Source organism: Pinus tabuliformis, chromosome Q (assembly GCF_031772625.1).
Source record: "Pinus tabuliformis cultivar Carrire ecotype Pingquan chromosome Q, CPIR1, whole genome shotgun sequence".
NCBI lineage: Eukaryota > Viridiplantae > Streptophyta > Pinopsida > Pinales > Pinaceae > Pinus > Pinus tabuliformis.
The window spans coordinates 171,675,376-171,685,194 of record NC_142296.1 but is presented as its reverse complement, the minus strand read 5'-3'; positions in this window follow the sequence as shown (position 1 = coordinate 171,685,194).

Below are 9,819 nucleotides of genomic sequence, written 5' to 3'. Positions count from 1 at the left end.
TCTCTAGATCTTTTAGGTGTTCATATGTCTCAATGGCTTCCAAGAGAACAAGATCATAGGACACTAATGGAAATGCAGCTAGAGTACCAGTTGAGCAAGTGTCCTCTAGTCTGTCGATCTATGAAGATACAAAGATGTATGTAGACAAGGACATCAAATTAAAGTGGAAAAAGGTCAATGAAACATTTCCAGGCACCTTTGGGGAAGACCTCGAAGACTATGAGGTGTACGTGAACATTTACAAGTCCAACTTGTACCAGATTGCATGCAGATACCCTGTGTTCCCATGCGCGGACATGATACACTTGATCGTCTCTCACACTAATCAAGAGACGATGACCTTGAGCAGTGTCAGTGGGATGAACCTTGCAACCTTTTGGGCACGAGATTATGATGAGATGTATCAGATGTAAGAGCCTGTGACTATCATGAAGACTCCATTCAGCTTACCCAATAGCAGTGCTAACTCTAGAGACATTCTGAAGGACTGGGTAAAGGAGCCAGCTCGATTCAAGATGACACCCAACCAGATCTTCAAGTTGAAGATACTAAGGAAGGCGTAACAATACTTGTTCATATTTTCATGTCAACTGTATGGCCAAGAAAGCACTGAAACCTTTCCACAGAGTTGGGTGATCGGACTGGACCAACTGACTAGAGAAGGAAAACCATGTAACTGGTCCGACATATTGGTTCATCAACTAAAGGAGCAAGTAGCTAAGGCTTGACAGTCACTCGGAGATATGCATGCAGATATTTATATGTATGCCTACATCTTAGATGTAGTTTGTGCCTGACAGGGGTTTCTGGGATTGGAGTGGGCAAGGTCACCAAGGGAAACTACTATGAACACATATCTCAATTTGTTGTCAGAATGCAGCTTTAGAGGAGTAATCACACGGCTGTTCGACCATATTTTTACCCCAATGTATAAGATGATATTCAAACAGGATCCACCCCACATGTTAAAGGAAGCAATGGAGGCATTGATACACATTGCAGATTGGTATGCCTCACCGTCCTACACTTTCATCTGAATGTTCAGTGCAGAGAAGCCTCTGCATGTTCTGCCAAAGTTTTCCTTGGACGTACTTGTCATGTGGGAAGCAACAAATCAAATCTCGGAAAGATTTAAAGCTAGATTGCATCGAAAGAATAAATCACCTTGGCCCTCTCTTCCGTTATGGATTGGGTATATGAGATCCGGAGTATCAAGCAAGTGGATGTCGAAGCAGAACAGATGAAGAAGTACTTGTTCGACCTCTGAAGCTACAATCTGTATGACCCACATTGCCTTGTGAAGGATCACTACATGAGAGTTCACTTCAACTGGATCCATGGGGCATTTCATTGCACTGAGGAGGACTCATGGAGGTATTGCTACAGTTCCTCCAGAACCAACGAACAGGTCGACTTCTCTGCGGAGTGGTTATCGAACCAACATGAAGCAGCATCACAGAGAGAACCAAAAGTAGCACCAGTAGCATAAGTAGTAGTAGAGGTAGTAGAGCCAGGCATATCAGTGTGTGAGAAAGGGAAGGGGAATATTTTCAATCACATGTAGGAGGAGCAAAGCTGTGAGTTTTGAGAAGATCCACTTGTAAAACAATCAGCTATGGCTATAGAGGCAAAGAGGCACCAGCGCGACAAGCGATTCGCACGAAGGCAGAGGGATAAGAATAGAAGGAGTTACATGATCTGAGGGAGAAAATTCGAAAGGAACAAGATTCACGTAAAAAGGAAAGGGAAGCATAGTAGCAACAGACATAGTGGGGGGCACTGACGTCACTATTCCCTTGTCGGTCTTAGGTTGAGAAAATGGAGTCCACCAACCAAGGATTTCCCCTTGGGGGAAATCCTAGTCCTTTCTCCTCTTGGGGAGATGTTGGTGCACCTCATATGGCCACATTGTCCCTTCCTGGACTGACAATTAGCCTACTGGTATGGCTTTTCTCGACCTCTGTCGTTCAAAGCACCGTGATTCCTGAACAATCGAATCAGCAACTAGATGATACCAGAGTTCCCCCCCAACCTTCTACTTCATTTGTCTCTCCCTCTCCTTCTTCCTCTTTGCTTGGTGAAGATAGTAAAACTAAAAACCAAGTAACTGAGAATAAGAAGAAGGAGCCAACGGCAAAAAGGGGCAACGGTGCATCATCTAGTGAAAATCCACACACTGCACCATCCAAACCTAAATCTCCATGTGTCATCTGCAAAGGAGACCACTATCACCGAGATTTTCCTTGCATCCCACGGATCCTAAGGGACTGGTCTCCCCGCTTGCACAATCCGGTGTCATCAACCTCTGACGATCATGTTGAAAGTACACCATCAACTAGTGAAAGCGAAGTCACCGAACAAAAAGGGAAATCTAAATTTTCTTGCAGACTGTGTGAAGGCGATCATGCCCTCCACCATTGTCCCTTCCTGGACGAAGCTAAAAGAGTCTTGGATAATCATCCTGCATCGCCACAACGACTCCCTATTGGGTACAAGAAACTCTTGCCGAATCCATTGCCAGTTGAAAATACGACTGACCCACCTTTTTTGTTAGTCGAAGCACCTACCATTGAAGATAAATAATCTGAGTCCACATCGAACCAAAGTCAACAGGTCAAGATGGGAGTCGAACCCACATTGACTTCAGAAGATTTACCTCCAGATGATACAATCACCAAAGAGAATGAGAACGACACCGTTCAAATTCTTTTCGTAAACATAGACTCCGATGAACATGGGGGAAATCTACCCATTCCTTTACTGCAGGAAGGAAATTCGTCAGAGTTGTATCCAACCGTTTATTCGGTCCCACCTCCAAGCAACCTAGTCATTTCCTTTGATTGGAATCTACTAGGCAGTGTTAGGATATTCCGACACATAGGAAATAGTTAAGTATAACTTGGTCTAGTATAGAGTTAGGTAAAGTGTGTTTCTTTACTATGTACATTTTGTAACTTACAATCCGACGGTCATGATATGTAGTGATCCAACGGTTCATTCTCTCCTTGGTATTACCAACACTTGATCCGTGGCTTAACACCCGATTGGTCCATGATCTCTATTTAAAGAGCATGGAGGGTCATTTGTAGGGTAACCGTCCATGAGAGAAGCTTATGTAAATTTTCATTCTTTTATTAATAAATTGCCTGAAGTGGCCGCATTGGCTCAGGCCGTGGACTGTTTCCCTCTTTGAGGGTTTTAACCACATCAAAAATACTGGTGTATTGATCTGTGATCTATTTGTGAGCGGTATCCTTTGGTGTTCTGTCTGAGGAACTTACCCTATAAATTCCTACATTGTATCAGAGATATTTGAGGGCCGCGTCCGTTGGTGATCCAAATCTGAAGCCGGTAGAACTGCATCCAACTGTCGTTTCCTAGATCTATTGTTTTTGACTACTTTCGGGCCGAGAGGACTGCTTTATTGTGTTGCGAGCATCTGTTTCAGTGAGGAACCCTTTCGTTTCACGCGAAAAGGTTTCCGGTATCCCTAGCTACGTCATTTTTAAGATCTGGAGGTATACAATGTTTATTTGCAGTTTACAGTTATTTTCTCTCTGTTTATATCGGTTTCAGTTTATTTAGCTTTTTGTTTTTTTATTACTGGATCTATACCTTTCATTTCTGTGTATGCTCTTTGCCCCGCGACTCTGTGCGATCTGGGAAAATCAGAAACAAAAAGGAAGGATTTTTCTCATGCGTATGCTCTTTTCTGCTGCGCCTTAGTGTGATCTCGGAAAATCAGAAACATTGAGGAAAATATTTAGTTTCCGGCTAAAGCTAACTTCGAGCTGTAAGGTTCGTTTTTTTTGTTGTATGTCCGTGTTGGGTTTTGTGTTTTTTGTTTTGTAGGCAAAAATACCTTTCTCAAGTAAGCATGCAGCCCAAAGCTTCAGCAACTAGAAAAAAAAAAAAAAAAAACAAAAAAAACCCCCTTCCTCTTTTCCAAAAATTACTAAACTGTTAGTTTATCTCACTTGGTCCAAAGCTACTTTATGAGATTAGAGGTCTTGAGTTCAAGTCTTCCTTTTGTTGAGCTAATTAGATTAAGTTTGGAAAGGGGGTGGATTTTTTTTTTAACATTATCATTCATTTCTGCACATTCCCGCACTTCGTCGGCATCTTCATCAAATTTTCTTCAAAAAGCCATAACTTCTTCATCTGGAAGTCGTTTTCAGTGCCGTTTTTTTATAACCAGCTAATTTTTCGAGATCTCTCCATTGGAACACTTAGTTTCAGCATCTATAGCTTCATTTTCTGTTAAAATGGAAAGTCCATGCCAAGTTATTCTTAACAGCACCAACTACTTCCAATGGTGGTCCTACATTGTGGATTTACTTAGAAGTAAAGGTCTCTACAGAATAGCCTCAGGCCAAGAAACCAAACCGAAAGATGAAGATAAGGCAGCTAAATGGGAAAATAAGCAAGATCAAGCACGAGGGTTGATAGGGATGTCTATTTCTCCAGATCTTAGATTCCATATTGCAGAACTTGAAACTCCTGAGGAAGAAATGAAACATATCACTAAAGTTTTTGGAATTAAAAATGAACTTAAAGCCCATAAACTCGAAAATGAGTTGCTTACATTGGACCCCAATAATTTTTCTTGCATTGAAGATTTTTTGTCCAAGTTCAAGACCCTTAGACTTCTCTTGGAAGGTGTTAAGGTTAAGAAAGAAGACAGTAACCTTATCTATTCCATTCTTACTAAGTTGGGACCAGCCTATTCTGTGTTTGTTTCCACCTTCCATTCTACAAGAGAAGCCTTCATTTCCCAAGGACAAGCCTACAAGTCCCCTTCCTTTGATTCCTTTTGTGATTCTTTAATAAGAGAACAAGAAAAACTCTTACACCTTGGTCTTCTTCATCTTGGAAACTCTTCTAAGAAAGCGTTAGCCGCCTAGCAGCAACCAAATTCAAAGAATCCTAGGAAGTTGTATCCTAAAAGGAATGGTCCTAAACCAAACAAGGGTCCTAAGCAATTTCAGCCTCAAAATGAAAAATCATTTCAACAAAATGATAAGACAAATAAAAACAAAGGGAAGAAGACAGATAGACATTGCAACTTTTGTAATCGAGATGGCCACTTAGAATCCAAATGCTTTAAGAAGATGGAAGCCTTGGAAGCAGCAATGAAGAAGCATAACATCCATTTGGATCACTCTTCAACTTCAACTTCATCTTCAGGAATAGCACTTTCTGCATGTGGTTGTCAAGCATCTCGGTCTGGCTATGCACTAAATGTATCTTCTTCTTCTCATTCTCATGAGTGGCTCATCGATTCTGGAGCTTCTTATCACATGGCCAAAAACAAAGCCATGTTTTCTTCTTTAAATGATTGTAACACCAAAAATATATATGTTGGTGATGATAGATCTCTTAGTGTTGTAGGGACTGGAACTGTTCATATAGACAATGGTCAATTTAATGATGTATTATGTGTTCCAACCTTATCCTACAACCTTCTATCTGTATATCAGATAACTCATTCAGGTGAAGGTAAAATCGTTGAATTTTCACCTCACGATGTTGTAATTAAGGACCTGAGAGATCCTAGACAGATTTTAGCTACTGGCATTGCTGATGATTCTACAAGGTTGTATAAGTTTCACAACTTTGGGTCATCAAATCTTCCCTTAGTATTTGTTGCTCATAACGATGAAGTGAGCAAACTTTGGCATGAGCGATTCAGTCACTTAAACTATCGCTCCCTTCAAAATCTATGTAAAGAAAATATGGTGACAGGTCTTCCAATGGTATCTTGCAGAGATGGTGTTTGTTTCGGATGTGTGCTCGGAAAATATCATCGGGATAGTTTTGAAAAACGTGCCTCTTGGCATGCCTCAGCCCCTTTACAGCTCGTGCATAGTAATTTATGTGGTCCACTTCCAGTTGTTTCATTCTCTGGCTACAAGTATTTCTTAACTTTCATTGATGATTTCTCCAAACGCACTTGGGTATACTTCTTAAAACTCAAGAGTGAAGTATTTAACATGTTCTTGGCCTTTAAGGCCTTGTTGAAAAACAATCTGGACATCAAATTCTTAAGCTAAGATCTAATAATGGCGGAGAATATGTCAAAAACAATTTCATCAACTTTTTCACCGAGAATGGAATTCAAATGCAACATACTGTTCCATATACTCTACAACAAAATGGTGTAGCTGAAAGGAAGAATCTCACCTTAAAGGAAATGGCTAATTGTATGCTTCAATCTAAAGGACTTGGTCTTAATTTTTGGGCAGAAGCAATTAACTGTGCAAATTACATAATAAATCGCACTCCTACTAAGGTTTTAAAGAATATCACTGTAGAAGAAGCATGGAGCTCAATTAAACCAGATGTAAGTCACTTTTGTGTTTTTGGAAGTGAAGCATGGGCCCATATTCTAGATGAGAAACATAAAGCTTTAGAACCTAAGAGTGAAAAATGTATTTTTGTTGGATATTCTGAAGATGTCAAAGGATATAGACTTATTCCACTTAAGTCCAAAAATGTTATCATTAGAAGAGATGTAAAGTTTGCTGAAAATATATCGGCCTACGAGCCTAGTTCGGTGGATGTGCCATCTCTCCCTATCTCTTCTACTTTTGAAAATATTTCTTCTTCAGATGATGAAAGCGAGGATGAAAGTCCTCCCCCACCTTCTCATGATCCTCCTTCAGCTCCTCAGCTTCCAAAATGGGTCCGTGCTACTCGGGATGCAGCAGATGATCTTGCTAGTGGTCCTACAGATTAGTGACGTACACGTTCTCAGTTTGATAGAGCCTGTCCTTTATTGGCTCAAGCTTCAGTGAATTATGATCTTGACACCTTTTCAGAAGCTTCAGGCCATCCAGATTGGGAAGCAGCTATGAATGAAGAATATCATTCATTATTGGCAAATGATACATGGGATCTTGTTCCTCTACCAAAGGGACGAAAACTTGTTAGATGCAAATGGCTTTACAAAACCAAGTATGGACCAGATGGGAAAGTTGATAAACAGAAAGCTCGTCTTATTGCTAAGGGTTTTTCACAAGTTGAAGGCATTGACTACACTGAAACCTTCTCCCCTGTTGCCAAAATGAACTCTATCTGCCTTGTTCTTTCCCTTGCTACCTCTTTCAAATGGGAATTCCATCAGATGGATGTTAAATCTGCCTTCTTGCATGGGGACTTGCATGAAGAAATATATATGGAACAACCTATTGGCTTTATACAAACAGACTCCAGTCTTGTATGTCAGCTTAAGAAATCCCTTTATGGTCTCAAGCAAGCTCCTTGAGGTTGGTATGCCAAAATGGATAACTTTCTTTTAGAAAATGGCTTTTCTAGGTGTCATTCTGACAATACTGTCTACACCAAGAAAGTGGGCAAGTCCCTTATCATTCTTGTTCTTTATGTTGATGATCTTATCCTGACTGGTAGTGATCCCAACCTTATAAACCATGTGAAGTCTAGCCTTAAAAAGGAAGTTTGAAATGACATACTTAGGACACTTACATTATTTTCTTGGTCTTCAAGTCTTGCAATCCAAGAAAGGTATTTCCCTTTCCTAGTCCAAGTATGCCTGTGATATTCTATGCCATTTTCACATGGAAGACTGTAAACCAGCCCCTTCTCCCTTTCAGTCTGGAGTCAAACTTTCAGTCACTTGTACTTCTCCTAAAGTTGATTCTACCTTATACCGTCAACTTGTAGGAAAACTTTTGTATCGAACCCATACTCGTCCTGACCTTTCCTTTGTTGTTGGCCTTGTTGCTCGGTTTATGCAAAACCCAAATGAAAGTAATTGGAAAGCAACTAAAAAAATACTTCGTTATGTTTGAGGTACAGTTTAGTTTGGGATTCATTACAGTGCCGAAGTAGCTCCTCTATTGGTTGGTTTCAATGATTCTGATTGGGCTGGTGACCCTGATGATCAGAAGTCTACTGCAATTTATCTGTTCACTCTTGGTTCAGGACCTATTACATGGGCTTGTAAGAAACAAGGTGCCATTTCTCTTTCTTCAGCAGAATCAGAGTATCGTGGTGCCGTAGAAGCTAGTAAGGAAGCCTTGTGGCTTCGTCAGATCCTGTCAAAGTTTGGCTTTCAGCAGCAACATCCGACTACACTTTGGTGTGATAATCAAAGTGCCATTCAACTATGCAAAGATCCAGTCCAACATCAACGCAGAAAACGTATTGAACTGCACATGCACTTCATCAGAAAGCTCATTCATTACCATGTTCTTGAAGTGTAAAATTGTTCAACAGATGATCAAGTTGCAGACATCTTTACAAAGGCTCTCATAGAGGCGAAGTTTACTAAACTCTGATTTATGGTTGGAGTTCAGGAAGTTGTCACTAAGGGGGGATAGGCTCTAGTGCCTCCTTCCTTCTCCTATTGTGTCATATTTGTAAATCCTTCAATCCTATCCCAAGTTGTTCTTAAGGGGGGGTGTTAGGATATTCCGACACATAGGAAATAGTTAAGTATAACTTGGTCTAGTACAGAGTTAGGTAAAGTGTATTTCTTTACTATGTACATTTTGTAACTTATAATCTGACGGTCACGATATGTAGTGATCCGACGGTTCATTCTCTCCTCGGTATTACCGACACTTGATCCGTCGCTTAACACCCGATTGGTCCATGATCTCTATTTAAAGAGCATGGAGGGTCATTTTTAGGGTAACCGTCCATGAGAGAAGCTTATGTAAATTTTCATTATTTTATTAATAAATTGCTTGAAGTGGCCACGTTGGCTCAGGCCGTGGACTGTTTCCTCTTTGAGGGTTTTAACCACGTCAAAAATACTGGTGTATTGATCTGTGATCTGTTTGTGAGCGATATCCTTTGGTGTTCTGTCTCAGGAACTTACCCTGTAAATTCCTACAGGCAAACCTCGTTTACCATCTAATATACCATTCTAAATCATAGTGCAAACTTACAAAATGGTCATGGTTGGTACCATCATAGATGAAGGGGCTTCTGTGAGTATCCTTTCCTCAACTGCTTGGAAAGTGCTTGGTTCGCCATCGCTTTTGCTTGAGATGCGAAATCTGACAGGCTTCGACAAAGGAACCAGTCGACCATTAGGGATCCTTCCAAGTTTGCCTATAACTTTAAGAAGGAAAACCGTTTATCTGAATGTAATGGTAGTCCAAGGACCTTTAGATTACAATCTACTCCTTGGGTGTGACTACATTTATAGCATGGGAGCCATTGTCTCCTCCCTCTTTCGAGTAATGTGTTTTCCGCATGAAGGCAGAGTGGTTCAGCTTGTAGACCAGCTTTCATTCCCTGGTTCACACATAGCTAATAGTCAAATGCCATCCCTAACAGGTCTTTTTGCACAAGGAATGTCTCATCAATCTCTAGTCCGTCCACCTGATGAGCACGAGTGATTCGGTGGTCGTGACTGAAACCCAGGGGGCATGCACCCTGGTCTGCTTTGGCAGGAAAACTTCAGGCATAGGGTAGGTTTCCGCAAAGGAAATGACTAGTCTGACACACCCGTCCGTTTAAGAAAATGGGATTAGACCGGAATAAGATACCTCTGTTAGAAGGTAGGCCTTTCTCGATAGAACAAATGTTTTGTCTGCAAATTGAAGGGTAACTTGGAAAAAGTAGGCCTTTCCCGATAGAACAAATGTTTTGTCTGCAAATTGAGGGGTAACCTGGGAAACTCTACTTCGCTATACTTGGGGGCATGCAAACCTTTTTGCGTGAAAGTGAAAAATGACCATTTATTTTCTTAGTTTGTAGGTTCTTAACCCTTTAAACTCATAGGATTGGTTGTTCCTAGCTTACATAATAAAAGGAATCGGAGCATAGTTTCAAATGGTGCAAGCT